Source organism: Protopterus annectens, chromosome 7.part0, assembly GCF_019279795.1.
Source record: "Protopterus annectens isolate FY-2018-M chromosome 7.part0, PAN1.0, whole genome shotgun sequence".
NCBI lineage: Eukaryota > Metazoa > Chordata > Ceratodontiformes > Protopteridae > Protopterus > Protopterus annectens.
The window spans coordinates 1,946,611,226-1,946,626,549 of record NC_056739.1 but is presented as its reverse complement, the minus strand read 5'-3'; the positions used below and the strand labels follow the sequence as shown (position 1 = coordinate 1,946,626,549).

Sequence of the window (15,324 nt, the reverse complement as noted above, 5' to 3'; positions counted from 1 at the left end):
TAGCAACTCGGCACCATAAAAAAAAAAATCTACTGCCAATCATTAGCGGACCGGAGTTCAGCTATGGCGACCCGTAACCGGTAAAAGCTGAAAAAACAAAACTTGAAATTGACAGTCTCTAGAGCACATGAAAAGATACATATTAGTTTTTGCAACATGTTATCTTTGCAGTTACCTCACACTCTGTACAAACTCACTTGGCAACTGATAGCTATTCATTTAAAATATCAGTTTAAATATTAAACGTTCCCTTGAAATGCTACTGACATTTTGAAAAAATATAATCTGAACTGTAAAATGAATGACTTGAAAGAAGTGAAGTAATGCATAGATTTCAAAGACAGTTCTTGACACTACTATATAAGTTGTTGTTGTCTTTCGGCTTTTCCCGGTTAGGGGTTGCCACAGCGGAACTCCGGTCTGCTAATGATTGGCAGTAGATTTTCAAGGTGCCGAGTTGCCAGCTCGACGCCCAACCTTCAATGAAGGCACACCCATGTCTTTCGGAACGTCACTCGACCCGCAGGGAGGACATGCAGACTCCACACAGAAGGCACTCCCCACATACTAGCTGAGAATCGAATGGGAGAACCTCTTGCTGTGAGGCAACAACACTACTGCTGCACCACCGCGGATGACACTACTGTATAAGTAATGTTTTAGCATACCTCCCAACCGTCCCGAATTATTCATTTTTTACCGAGTTTTGGGGTCCCAATAATGGGGTGCCACAATTCCCAAGTGGCACCCCTTCATTTCCAATTTTGTCTAATTTTTAGATTTTGCGCTTTTCACATGCGCAATGGCATCAGCTCCAGCCTGTCGGAATTAGCTCGGATGTGCACGTGCGTCTGTTTGAATACTGGAAGGACTGCCGTTGCCGTCCGGCAGATTTTCAAACTGCAGAGTGATTGCAGGTGATGGATTTAATAGGATTTTTAGACTGCATGCTGTCCAACGGATTTAATACTGATTTCAAACACTGGGAGGACTGCCGCGGATTAACAGATGGATTTCAAACTGTTAGCAGAATACCACGGATTAACAGATGGATTTCAAACTGTTAGCAGAATGAACGCCAAGGGAGCTGGTCTGGGAGCATTAAGGTACCTAAGTAAGTGTGTGTGACTCTGCAGTATAAGGCAGGATTCTACATTTTTGTCAAAATAAAAGTGTGCAAGTCTTACATCATTGTGTGGTCCAGAACTGGCTGCCTTCTATTTGTATACCTCATAATCAGCTGAACCAGATTCTGGCCTTATAATGCTCACTTTAGAAGTGTTAGGGGTGAAAAACAGATCAAATGTAAGAAAACAAAAGTATGAAACTTTAATAAGCAGTTTGAACTATCTCCCATTTCCCCTGTTCCAAAAATTAATGTTTTCACAGTACAGAAGCAACCCAGCATTCTTTTCCCACTTAATAATTAGCCGCAGCCACAAAGTTAATCCCTCAGATAAATAGCACCTGCACCTCAGAAAATACTAATTAAATACTGGAAGTTATTTAATTACTTCCCAAGTCTGCAACCAACTTCCCAGTCATTTTAAAGTGAATCTTCTTTAAATCTGCTAAAAAAAGTTTTACATGTTTATCCGTAGTAACACAAGCACCTGTGCATGCCAAAACATCTAAGAGCGCACAAAGTTCTGTCTTGCAAATGATGCCATTTGCATCCCTAAGGACAAGCCATTCACACATCCACACCTGGGAGAATGGGAATATGCACAGTGGTGTCAGCAAGATTTTCAACTATTATTTTTGTTTAAACTTCTAACTTTAAGCAAGCCTACCTCCCTGCAAAAACAACTTTAAAGGAGAACAGCAAATGTCAACATTCACTGGTCCCTTAATTTCACAGGGTTTTTCATATTACAAGACTCGGATTATGGGTGTCAGAATTACAGCGGGGAGTCAAGTGAGTAATCCGGTATCTTTACAAGATCATTTTCCTTGCTATGAAGAGGGTGATTGTACAGTTCCCCATTCTACTTCTTAATGACTTTCTCCACAATAATGAATTTAGGGGAAGCAAGACTGTCAAGGGATTTCATAGGAACGTGTGTGAATTGAGAATTTATGCCTTACATACATATGGTTTTCAATATTTTGCATTTCAATTTCAAAGTTCATATTCCTCAGAAAATAAATGGTAAAACAAAACCTTTTACTCTAGCAATTTTCTAACTTTGTAGGATCAGTATTTGAAATGTGTCCCTATTTTGGGGCTGTATTCCCCCATTATTGGCTTGTTCTGTTTTTTTTTTTTATTTTTTTTGTGCTAAGAGGTTGAGAGCTATGGTGAGAACTGAATTCACTAAATAATAGCCATTTAAGTTTCAGTCTTCCTGTCTTTCAGGAAACTGCTGATTTGGCTTAGTTGCTCTGACTGTAGTGCACATTGACCTGGGTTCAAGACTTGGCAGTGAAATGCATGGTGGTAACACAACATTTTATTCAAGCAACTTTCCAAAATTATACAAGCAATGTTTAAAATGTGTCCCTATTTTTTTGCCTTTTGCCCCCCCCCATTGAAAATAAGTCCAAGAAGCTACATATATATATATATATATATATATTATATATATTACTGTGTGTGTGTAGAAGTAGACGGTTATCATGGAAATGTTCTGAATAGGACAATTTTGTCATTATTAGTGCATGCATTTTGCTTCATTGCCTACTAGAAAAAATGTTCAAACAATAAATTTAAAATGCAACTGTGCTTGGAAGTAGACTTTTTTGATGGAAATGTTCTGAATAGGGCAGTTTTGTCATTATTGGTTCATGCATTTTGTTTCATTATCTACTGGAAAAATGTTTAAACAATAAATTTAAAATGCACTCTAATGTAAGTCTTAACAAGTGTATTGTATTATACAAGGAGTATAATTTAATAAAGTCAGGAAGGTGTTTCAGAGAACGCATGTATGTTTCTTGTTTTGTGTGCTAGGGGCCTCTGATTTGACAACAGCCCAAAGGTTATCTTTATCAACTGGCCAGATGCATTTTCTTTGGATGTGGTATGGGTTTCAATGCTATTTCAATAAATATGAGTTTCAAGGACAGAGAAGTTTTAATGCCAAGTCTATTTTCATTGTGAAACAGTATTGCTTTGTTTAGCAGATATCTATTAGTCTTTGTGCTATAAAATGTAAAAAATAAAATCCAAATAATCATTGCATTAGTGGTTATGGTAAATGGGGTGAAACAGCCAGGTAATGGGATATTGGAATGGCTGCAGGGGGACTCTGGCGCTATATTTTGGTTCTGTTCTTCAGTTTGCATTTGAAAGTTGGTACCCCACAATTCATTGGTGTGGGCGGGGTTGTGTAATTATGTATGCAAATTTTACATTAATCAGCGTACAGATTTGTACTTTTTTTATGGGCCTTGTCCAGATTTTTGATGTTTCCAGGTTGAGAGGTATGTGTTTTAGTCTTCCAGTTAAAACAGCTTACTGTCAACATTTTGTGATATCAGAAAGTTAGAAGAGCTAGGAAATAAGAAGTTATGTACCTACCATAACGTTCCATGTTAGTTGTCTTCTCTCGCCTTCTTTCTTGCTTGATGGGTTCGGAGCCGATCCCTCGGCTCTGACTCGGCACTTGCTAAGCTCGAGAGTCACTTTTACCAGCTCGAGGCAGCCCCATATCCCATGATGCAAGGCGGTAAGTACCCAGATCTCGTTTGCTGACAAAGGGCAATAGCACCAAGCATAAAATACTTCCCAAAGGAAGAAAGAAAACTTACAGATGGAAGAAGGACCAGGTCTGAATGGTCTTCAGCATAACAGTTTCTTATACAAGGTCTGTCCAGGCCTGGGGGAAGGAGGGAGGGTCGCAAGAAAGAAGGCGAGAGAAGACAACTAACATGGAACGTTATGGTAGGTACATAACTTCTTAATGTTAAGTTGTCAATCTCGCCTTCATTCTTGCTTGATGGGACCGCCTACCTAGCACCTCTATCCTGGGTGGCTCAATGGAACAAACTCTTGAGGACTGTAGAGCCAAAACTGGCTCTGTCCCTGGAGGCCAAGTCCAATTTGTAATGGGAAACAAAAGTGTGAGGAGTAGCCCAAGTGGCCGCTGCACAAATAGTGTCCAAAGGAAGTCTAGCTTGAAAAGCTGTAGAAGTAGCTAAGCTCCTAGTTGAATGTGCTTTAGGTTTTGAGCACAGCTGTTTTCCCCTGAGCGCATAAATTTCAGAGATGACCGAAGAAAGCCATCTGGACAAGGTCACTTTAGAAACAGGAAGGCCTTTTTTATTATCCGCATAGGAAACAAAAAGTTGATCAGATTTTCTAAATTTTTTTGTTCTGTCCAAATAATATCCAAGTTGACGGTGGACATCAAGATAATGAAGCTTTTGTTCAGCTCTATCTGAATAGTTAGGAAAAAATACAGGGAGATCAATGGATTGATTTAGATTGTTCTTTGAAGCGACCTTAGGTAAAAAGGTTGGATTAGTTCTCAAAGATACTCTGTCTTTGTGAAAAACCAAATAGGGGGGTCGAACCGAAGAGCATGAAGTTCAGACACCCTCCTGGCAGATGTAATAGCCACTAGGAATAAAGTTTTCCAAGAAAGATATTTCAGGGAACAAGAAACAGCTGGCTCAAGGGGAAGAATCAAAGATGTCAGCACTAAATTTAGATCCCACTGAGGAGGAGGATTCCTGATTGGAGGTTTTAGTAGGAAAATTCCTTTCAAGAAGGCCCTGCAGAGCCTATGGGACATAATATTATGATCTGCTATCCCGACATGAAAATTGGAAATAGCAGCCAATTGAACTCTGACTGTGGAAGAAGAGGAGCCTGCATGAAAAATCTCTGCTAAGAAGTCCAGGACTGCCTGAACAGGGGCAGTAAAAGGATCAATATTTTGGGCCTTAGCCCAATAAGAGAAACGTTTCCATTTGCTTGTATAAATCCTCCTGGTAGAGGATTTTAGCGAAGTTACTATGATGTCTCTAACTGGGTTAGAGATCAAAGGAAGCCTGGCTAAGGAAGGAAGTGGAGCAACCATGCTGTGAGGTTGAGAGAAGGGATTGACCGGTGCAGCTGACCCGATTGGTGAATCAGAAGATCTGGCACTGGGTCCAGATGCCACGGCTGCACCAAAAGGTGATGATGGAGGAACGGGAACCAAACTTGTCGAGGCCAGTAAGGGGCAATGAGAATCAATTTGGCTCTCAAACGGTAGCTTTCTGGATCACCTGAGGGATCAGAGGAAATGGAGGAAGGCATAAAGAAGTCCCTGGGGCCAATCCTGGGTCAGAGCGCCTCTGGGGATGGCCTGATAGAGGAAGAGGCTGAAGAAGTCTGGACATTTGCTGTTTTGGGGAGTAGCAAAAGATCGCAACATGGACGACCTCATTCCAGAAAAATCTCTTCCGCTATAGATTGCTTGAGAGACCACTGTGAGGCATGAGGATAGCTCTGCTCAATCTGTCCACTATAATGTTGGTTTTCCCAGGGATATGCGTTGCTACCAGAAACCGATGAGAGGAGATCGCCCATTGCCATAGTCTGAGCGCTTCTCGACACAAGGGGTAGGACTTGGTTCCGCCCTGTTTGTTGATATACCAAACTACAGACATGTTGTCTGTGTGGACTGCAATTGTCCCTACGGGAAGAAAGTCGCTGAGGGCTTGCAACGTTAAAAGCACTGCTCTCATCTCCAGGACATTTATGTGCAGATGGTACTCGAACGGCTGCCACGTCCCATGAACCATCCTGCCCTGATAATGACCCCTAACCGATCAGGAAGGCATCCGTGGTGACAGTGGCTATCGGGGATGGGGGTACAAAGTACCTGCCTTGGTGAACCTGAGACGATGTGATCCACCAAGCAAGATGCTCTTTGCATGTCTGTGTCACCAGAATGTGGTGACGCATTGGAAGTTGCTGGTATGACCACTGTGTGAACAGCATCCACTGAAGAAGGCGCATGTAGAATCGAGCCAGGGGAAGAAGAGTAATGGCCACAGCCATGAGACCTAATACCTTTAGAACCATTCTGGCCTGTATTATCTTGCTGGCCAGAATGATCCTGACATAAGTCCGAATGTCTGAAACTCTTTGTTCTGTAAGGGTAGCTGACATCCGAACAGTGTTTAAGTTTGCGCCTATGAAGGTAATAGACTGGCAGGGCGATAAGGATGACTTTTCGAAGTTGATTGAGATGCCCAAATGAGAACAAAGGTCTATTGTGTAATCCCTGGCTTGTATAAGCTGATGCCTGGTGGTGGCTGACAGGAGCCAGTCGCCGAGATACGGAAACACCTGGAATCCTTGACGCCTCAGGTGAGCCGTGACCACTGCCATGCATTTGGTGAACACTCTGGGGCTGTAGTGAGACCAAAGGGCAGGGCTCTGAACTGGAAATGACTGGACCCCAGCCGAAAGCGGAGAAATCTCCTGGAGCGCCTGTGAATTTTGATGTGATAGTACGATCCTGAAGATCTATTGAGCACATCCAGTTGTCCTTCTGTAAGAAGGGCAGAATTGACTGAAGAGTGACCATTCGAATCTTGTCTTCCTGACAGACTTTTGAGTCTGCTGAGATCCAATATTGGTCTCCAGTCTCCCGTCTTTTGGGGACCAAAAAGAACCTTGAGTAGATTCCGGCTCTGAATGGTCTGTTGTAACTGGCTGAATGGCTCTTTTGCAGTAGTTTTGAGATTTCTGACTCTGCAATCTCCCTTAGACCGGGTGGTACATCTGGAAGGGAACTTGAGGGAAGGGACTTTCCTCGAAAGGAATTATGTAACCCTTGGATATGATCGACTGTACCCATCTGTCTTGAGTGAGGGAATGCCAGGCTTCTGGGTACAGTGATAATCTTCCCGACTGCCTCCAAGGAGGGACAGCCGGGCAACACCTCAGGGATGCTGAAAGGGCTTGTCAGAGAGAGGCTCCCTGTTTCCCTGGTTCTTCGGACCCCTCTGCCTCTAGAGCGGCGCCTGTTGTTGTTACCCTCTGCCTCTAGGGGTAAACTGACCACGTGAATCCGCGTGACTCCTTGGGATTTACAGAACCACATCTTCCCCCTTCTGTCCTTTGGGATAAGGTCTAGAAGGGGTGGAAAACGGACTCCAACAGCAGAAAGAGTCTTGCCGTCCTGCTCGCACCTGGTCAAGGTTTCCTTCACCTGAGGGCCAAACAAAGCTGACCCATCAAAGGGAGAATTTGTGAAGGACGCCTTAAAGGGATCCGTAAAATCACATAGCCGCATCCAGGCTTGGCGCCTAAGAGCCACACCTGTACCTGCGGCTCTACTCGCCCATCCGCAGTATAAGATATTAGCCGCATGGAGGAGTTTGCAATGGAATTGAGGGTTCCTAGCTGCGAAGCAATTTTTTCTTGAGCCCCTGCAGCTGTAGGATCCTGAACTACTTCTCCCAGCTCCTTCAGGATATCCCTCTGGAGTCTGGTGAAGTGACATAGGTAATTCAGCGAATGCATAGCAAAGGTCGCTGAGGAAAACATCCGCCACTGCATCTATCCATGGTCCTAGAGTCCTTATTAGGAGGATGGACGGGCACGGAAGGATCTGCAAGTTCCTTTTGGTGGCCGCAGCCACCACCATGGCATCAGCGGGACACCCTTAGTAAGGAATTGTTTGTCACACGGGCAGTGATAAATTTTGAAGGCCTCCTAGGGACTGGCTCTACAGAGTCAGGAGCTGCCCACACCTTCGTGCAATAACCTGCATAAGGGGTCGAAGGCGGAGACACCCAGGAGGTGGAGGGCCGAGATCCAAACGCCTCTAGGTATACTGACTCATCCTCAGAGGGATTGTTGGTGGGCCAGTTTCCCTCTGTTTCAGAAGTTCTAGGATGTCTGAGAAGGAGACATCCTCAGAGGGGATCTAGGGGATCCCTCTGACTCATCAAAGTCAGTATCCAAGTGACAGACTCGGGGAGTCTACATGCTTCCTCTTACAAGTCCTCTTCCTAGGAGGATCTCCCGAAACATCAGGAGAATCCTCGAAGAGGGGAAATTCCCAATGGGGAAACCTGAGGCGGAGGATCTCTGGGTCCTGTAGCAAGAGAAGTGGCAGAGATGTCAACAGGTACTATAGAGGGAGGAGCTACGGAACAGACTGCTGACTGATACCAGTGGCCAGTACACTCTTCATCACCTCGAATGCTCCCTCCCAGGCAGGTCCGAGAGAACCCGCTCCAAGAGCTAGGAACCCAGGGACCACCGAAGGGAAGCCTCCGAGGCAGATGTCGGAGCCGAGCTCACCAAGGCCGAGGCTCCAAGGGAAGAGCGGGTTCGACAAGGGTCCGATGCCACTCACCCCTCGGAGGAGACCATGGAAGCCCGACCACCGAATCCCTCTAAGGAAGGTCTCAAGAGGAGATAAGAGTAGAGGCTGAAGGAACAGAAGGGGGTATCCGTCCTCCAGCCGTAGCAGTAACCATTCCAAGACTCCAACTCCAAGCTCTGGGGTATAGTTGAAGGAGGAACTGTAACGGGTGTGGACCAACAGTCGCCTGTTGAGACGGACTGTGTAACATTTGGGCCAGTACCTGTGACTTAAGTAATCTACTGACCACTCTCTCTAGGTCATGATCTGACAACCTGGATGACCTTGAAGATCGGCTCCGATGGCTCCGCTCCGATAGAAGCGGTGTAGCCGAGCCGAAAGTATTGGCTCCAAGGAAGGAGACCTCCACCTCTTCCTGGAAGGAGCCATCTGACCCGATACCATAGATCGTGTCGGAGCCGACCTCGGAGCAGACAGGAAGCTCCGATGTATCGCCCCCAGCCGGAGCCGATACAGCCACCAAAGTAACGGTGTCGGAGCCGATCGGAGCCGACACCGATGCCTGTGCCACATGGGTGTCGGAACCGATCGGAGCCGGCACCGGCGGTCGATACAGATTCGCACCGATAGCCATCGGTGCCGAAGGCTTTGTTAAGCCAGAATCGGCTCCAGCCGAGCCGATCTCGACTCGGAGCGAAGTCGGAGCAGAGGCCGCAGGCTTAGAAACAGAAGCCTGGGCCTTGGAAGATTTAACTGATTTTGACGGAGCCGACTTAGCCGGAGAGCCCTCCGGCTTAAGAAGGCCCCTAAGAATCAGTTTATTACGCCTTTCCTGCAGGACTCTCTGGCTGAAGGAATGACAAATAGCACAGGAGTCCTGCAGGTGAAGAGGCCCCAGGCAATACAGGCAAGAAGTGTGACCGCCTGTCAGAGACATCTTCTGACAGCACGAGTCACACTTCTTAAAACCTGAGACCCTCTCCTTTGACATGGTGCTTAAACACACACACACACCAGTCAAAAAACTTAAATTAAAGAAAATACCAAAAGGTATTCCTAAAATAAACACACACACGCCCTAACAGGAGGGATGGGATGGGTAAAGTTTGACTAAAAAATATTAAGGAGACAGGGATTTCTGTCAGGAAAACTAAATAATTAACTTATAACTAATAATAATAAGTTTTTTAACAAAAAGGGGCTTGAATATTAGTAAATTGAATCACTTACCAGGAGCTGGTAAAAGGAGGACCTCATAAGCAAAGCGGCAAACGAGATCTGGGTACTTACCGCCTTGCATCATGGGATATGGGGCTGCCTCGAGCTGGTAAAAGTGACTCTCGAGCTTAGCAAGTGCCGAGTCGGAGCCGAGGGATCGGCTCCGAACCCATCAAGCAAGAATGAAGGCGAGATTGACAACTTAACATTTACTATTTATCTTTATAATGATTATTAGACAGATGTTAGACTAGGAAGATGCGGTGGTACAGCGGTAGCGTTGTTGCCTCACAGCAAGAGGTTCTCCTGTTCGATTCACGGCTGGAGTGCCTTCTGTGTGGAGTCTGCATGTCCTCCCTGTGTTCGAGTGGCCTCTGAAAGACATGTGTAAATGGGCGTGCCTTCGCTGAAGGTTGGGCATCAGGCTGGCAACTCAGCACCACAAAAAATCTACTGCCAATCTTTAGCAGACCGGAGTTCCGCTGTGGCTACCCCTAACCGGGAAAAGCTGAAAAGACAAACAACAACATTAGACAGATGTTAGACTCTGCTTTGTTTAATGAATTGTGCCACATGTTTATGAGAAAAAGTGGACTCAGTTACTCACATTGGACTACACATTCCTGGAAACTCAACTGGAATTGGCAGTAACACTACTATAATGGAAAACCTGCTAAACTAGATCTCAAACTCCATGCCACAAGAAACTGTACTATTAGGTGACTTTAATATTGACTGGCTGAACTGCTCTAGCCACACTCCAACTACCCACATTAACCTCCATAGATTTACCCAAATTATATCCACCGCAACAAGAACCGACAAATCCTCAAAATGCGAATCCATCTTAAACTGGATTCTGTTATCTGACCCCACTCTAGCATGGCACTCTGGCTGTCTACCTGACAGTCTAAGTGATCATCAACCAACCTGCCTAATTCGGAACAGACCCCATCACATAAGCCAACCCAACCTCAGAGTAATACGTAACAAAAAGACCTTTAAAACAACTGACTTCATCAGTTCACTACAAAGCTGTAATTGGACACCCCTAAAACTACTATCTCTAGATGACACAGTACAGTACTTTAACTCCACTTTCCTGCAAATCCTAAACTGTCATGCCCCCTCCAGAACTACAAGACTAAAAGCTAACTATGTTCCATGGCTATCTAAAGATACTAAGACTACAATGAAAGAGAGGGATCTAGCCTGGAGTCAATATCAAAAGAACAAAGCCAGTAATCTGAGGCAAACCTACCAAGAACTTCGAAACAAAGCCAAAAAACAAATCAAATTAGACAAAACTAACTACTACAAAAACATGCAGGAAAAATATGCCAACAACCCTAAGAAAATTTGGGCTGCAATAAATGGCATAATCCACCCAGGTAAAGCCACCACCCCAACCCCAGTACTACTAAACAACAATGACAACATTCCCAGACAATTTAACAAGTTCTTTACCTAAACAATCCAAACCCTTACCAATGCTCTCAATACCACTAGCAGCCCTATACCAGGTGCTAGCAAAACCCACCCTACTACTCAAAACAATACCACCAACTTTTCCCTATACCCTGTATCCACTAAAATTATTTCAAAGCTCCTTAAAAAACTCAAACCAACCACACTAGCTGCTGACACCCTACCAGCCAAATTCCTTCAGATAGCAGCAGATGCCATAGCCTATCCCGTGTCCATCCTCATAAAAAGGTCACTTGCAGAATTCAAAGTCCCCACCCTGTGGAAAACATCACACATTATTCCACTACACAAAGGAGACAACTCCTTAGAACTCACCAACTACTGCCCAATCGCAATACTCTCACCTCTATCCAAGATATCAGAGAGAGAGAGAGAGAGTTGTACATTCCCAACTACTTCAGTACCTCTTACAAAATAACAATCTCCAAAACTCAGCATGGGTTTAGACCATCCCACAGCACCACCACAGCATTACTATCATTTACAGATATAGTTAACCACAACAGCAACAAGGGTCTATTTGTATTTTCCATTTCTTAGACTTATCTAAAGCCTTTGACATCGTAGACCATAACATTCTTTTCCAAACTTTATCTACCCGAAGCCTCAGCCCCTCCACTATATCATGGTTTACTAGCTACTTATCTGGTTGACAGCAAGCAGTCCTATGGCATGACCAGCTGTCCCCCCTGCTACCAGTATCCATAGGTGTCCCTCAAGGATCCATCCTTGGCCCACTATTGTTCTCACTATTCACCAACCAAATCAATTCCTCCTCACTCACAGCATCAGTAGTACAATACACAGATGACACCATCCTTATAAGTGCCGCCCCCACCTTAAAGGAACTCCAAATCCTCACCCACTTTTACTCTAGCCGACCCATGGTTCACAAACATCAAACTTATTCTTAACCCCAAAAAAACTAAATTAATTATTTTCGGCCCAGGTCATGCTCCCCCCTCAACAACACTTTCACCATTCACTCCAAAGATAACATTCACATCACTCCAACTGCACACACTAAACTTTTTGGTGTATAAATAGACAATAACCTCACATTTGACATCCATATAGCACAAACCATTAAGAAAATTAATAAAAAAATAGGACTTCTCTATAGGAACAAACACTTTATAACTAAACTAACCACAGCTACTATTGCAAGAACTCATCTCTTATCCATCCTTCTCTATGCCTCTCCCATCCTTACTAATCTCTGCCAGAGTGATCTGAACAAAATGGAATCTTGTTATAACAAAATAGCCAAGTTTGCTACTGAAACCTCATACAAATCCCACCACTGTCTCACCCTTAACCAACTCAAATGGCTCAAGCTACCTCAACTATTTCTGTTTAATCAACTCACAATAGCGCATAATCTCTTCTACCTTCCAAAAAAAACCTGCACTTCAAAATATAATTAACCCCCACCATACCTCTCAACCTGGAAACATCAAAAATCTGGACAAAGGCCCATGAAAAATAGGTACAAATCTGTACGCTGATTAACATAAAATTAACATGCATAATTATGTAACCCAGCCCACTCCAGTGGAATTGTGGGATACCAACTTTGAAACACAAACTGAAGAACAGACAACCAAAATATTGCCCCAGAGTCCCCCTGCATCCATTCCAATGTCCCCATTACTTGGCTATTTAACCCCATTTACCATAAACACTAATGTGCATACTGCTTTACTTCTAAAATGACTTGGATTTTATTTTACATTTTATAGCACAAACACTAACAGACATCCGCTAAACAAAGCAATCAGTCTCACAATGAAAACAGACTTAGCATTAAAACTTTTCTGCCCTTAAAACTCCCGTTCACTGAAACTGCATTGAAACCCACATCCAAAGAAAATGCATCTGGCCAGTGGCGGATAAAGATTACCTTTGGGCTGCCTTCAAATCATAGGCCCCTTGCACACGAAAAATACATGTGTTCTTTGATACACCTTTCTGAATGCATTAAATTATATTCCTTGTATAATACAGTACACTTGTTAGAGTTTGTTTTAAATTTGTTTTGAACATTTTTCCAGTAAGCAATGAAACAAAATGCATGAACTAAAAATGACAAACCTGTCCTATTCAGAACATTTCCATCATAAAAGTCCACTCAAAGTACTTCTACAATCCGCCAGTATCAGTAAATATGCACACAATCTCTGCAGAAGTAAAAGTCATCTAAATAACTGCATATTAAAGATATCTGTAACTAATGAAGATCTTTCTGCTAGCAAACAACTTTAAATTTCATTGCTTCGTCTACAAGTAAAGTGCCTGTTGCTCTTGAAGAATAAGCTGCCTATGTTACATTAAAAGAAATGATGAATTAGAACTATTTATAGCAAGGCAATACCCCACAGATTAGGTCAATGATACAAAACTGTTTACAAACAACTTATTATGCTGTACAGATAATGTGGCACATTTATTGGTGCGAATAAAACTGTTTACAGGTAAGCACTGAATTCCTAGCATGCTGTTTGTTTATACAGTCTATACTTTACACAGTAAGGAAGCTTGCAGCACATCATATAACAGGCTGATGATGTAGAACTATTTATAGCAAGGCAACACTCTGTAGATTACAAACTTTGACTGGACCTGTCAGAATTCTTTTTTTTTTGACTTCTGCTAGATGGCTTATCCATTGCACCAAACCTACTTTCATTGGCTGCATTAGGAGAAATGCTCTAAAGCAGAAGTAAAGAAAAAAAAGTTATGTCATGCAACAAACGAATGTAATATCATAGATTGTTGATATAGAGCTATTTATATACAGGTTCATACTCTTAGCACACATCATGAGTCATACAAACAGCTATTAAGACGACTCGAGTAATACAAATATCAAAAGCTAAAGTCATACAATGAGAGGTAAATGACAGTATTATGAAACCATTACAGCACAGAACACGCAACAAAAAGTAGGGAGAATAAATTCAGTTGACTATTTCAGAGACAGATTAAATACAAGGATTCAAGGAATTATGTCGACAGTCGAAGCAATATGGAACAGGCTTCTGTTTTAGTGACCATGGTATTCAGCAACAAATTTCTTACCTTTGTGGTTAAGTTCGGTCAGAATTATCTTTTACTGAGGCAGACAAGCATGAGAATACCCATACCGGAGTATTAAAGAGTTTAGAAACTAAAACAACAGTAACAGCATGATCTGTTCTGGACAAGTCAAGTTAGGAAGCAATTAACTCTATAAAATAAATAAAACTGTTGTGTGGTCATTATTTTTTTATTCTGTGTCAGGCAAGAGTCTGACCAACAGAAACTCTGGACTCTACAAACTTAAAATAAAAACAGGATTGTTTTAAAACAATGCATTTTTATTTTAAGTTTGTTGTTAGAGTCCAGAGTTTCTGTTTGTCAGGTGCATTTTTCGTACTGTGTTTAGTTGCTTTTTACACCGGATATACATTCAAACACACACACAACTTAGTGCTCTTCTGCAGTTAAAAGTACACACACCCTACATTCCCTACCGTAGCACTCTGCAGATAAGACCAACGGATATGAAGTAAAGTAATCCATTTGTGTGGCTGGCTTAGTAAAATAAATATCTCCTGTAATAGAAATGGCAGTCCTCTGCCCGAATGGCAGACAGTAAAGTAAATCCTGTGTTCTGCCTGAACGGCAGAAGTAAATTTTAGACGCGGGTGTGGATAAATCTTCCTCCTTTGATAGAAACGGCAGTCCAATTCAAACAGACACGCAGAATGCTGACGGAGCTGATGTCATCGCACACGTGATGACGTCACCTCTGAAAGCGGGAAAATTTTAAAAAATAGATGTGAAAAAATGGAAATAATGGGGTGCCACTCTGGAATTGTGGCACCCCATTATTGGGACCCCAAACCTCAGTAAAAACCAAGTTATTTGGGATGGTTGAGATGTCTGACCCCCACATCCCTACCACAGCCTTACGATCTAGTTCTCAGAACCCAATAAGCGTTATCAGACACAAAAATGATGCTGGCAAATCCCTCTTTGCCTGCACTACTGCCAAAATCTGGAACTCACTACCTAATCAAATAACTTCCACTATTCAATTTAAGAAACTCCTGAGAACCCACTTCTCAAACAATTGGCTTTGTTCATGCTACTCCCCAGGTTAATTTGCACCAATAGCATGTTCAAGGATTCTACTAAAGGTCCCCTAATTCCTTTCACTTTAAAGCTTAATAATCACTGGTTATTTCTGTTACAAAATATTGAGAGTACTCATAATTTAGAAAGACAAAAAACATTTTTTTCATGTGTTTATATTTTATATTGTATATAAACCCTATTACTAGAATGCTGTATG

The 15,324-nt window shown here is 42.9% G+C and overlaps 1 protein-coding gene across 1 annotated transcript in view; it reads right to left on the bottom strand.

The window, feature by feature from the left end:
- LOC122806204 (A-kinase anchor protein 13-like) overlaps positions 1 to 15,324 on the bottom strand; it is a 1,047,516-nt gene that overhangs the window by 531,157 nt on the left and 501,035 nt on the right. The gene's annotated exons all lie outside the window — the stretch shown is intronic.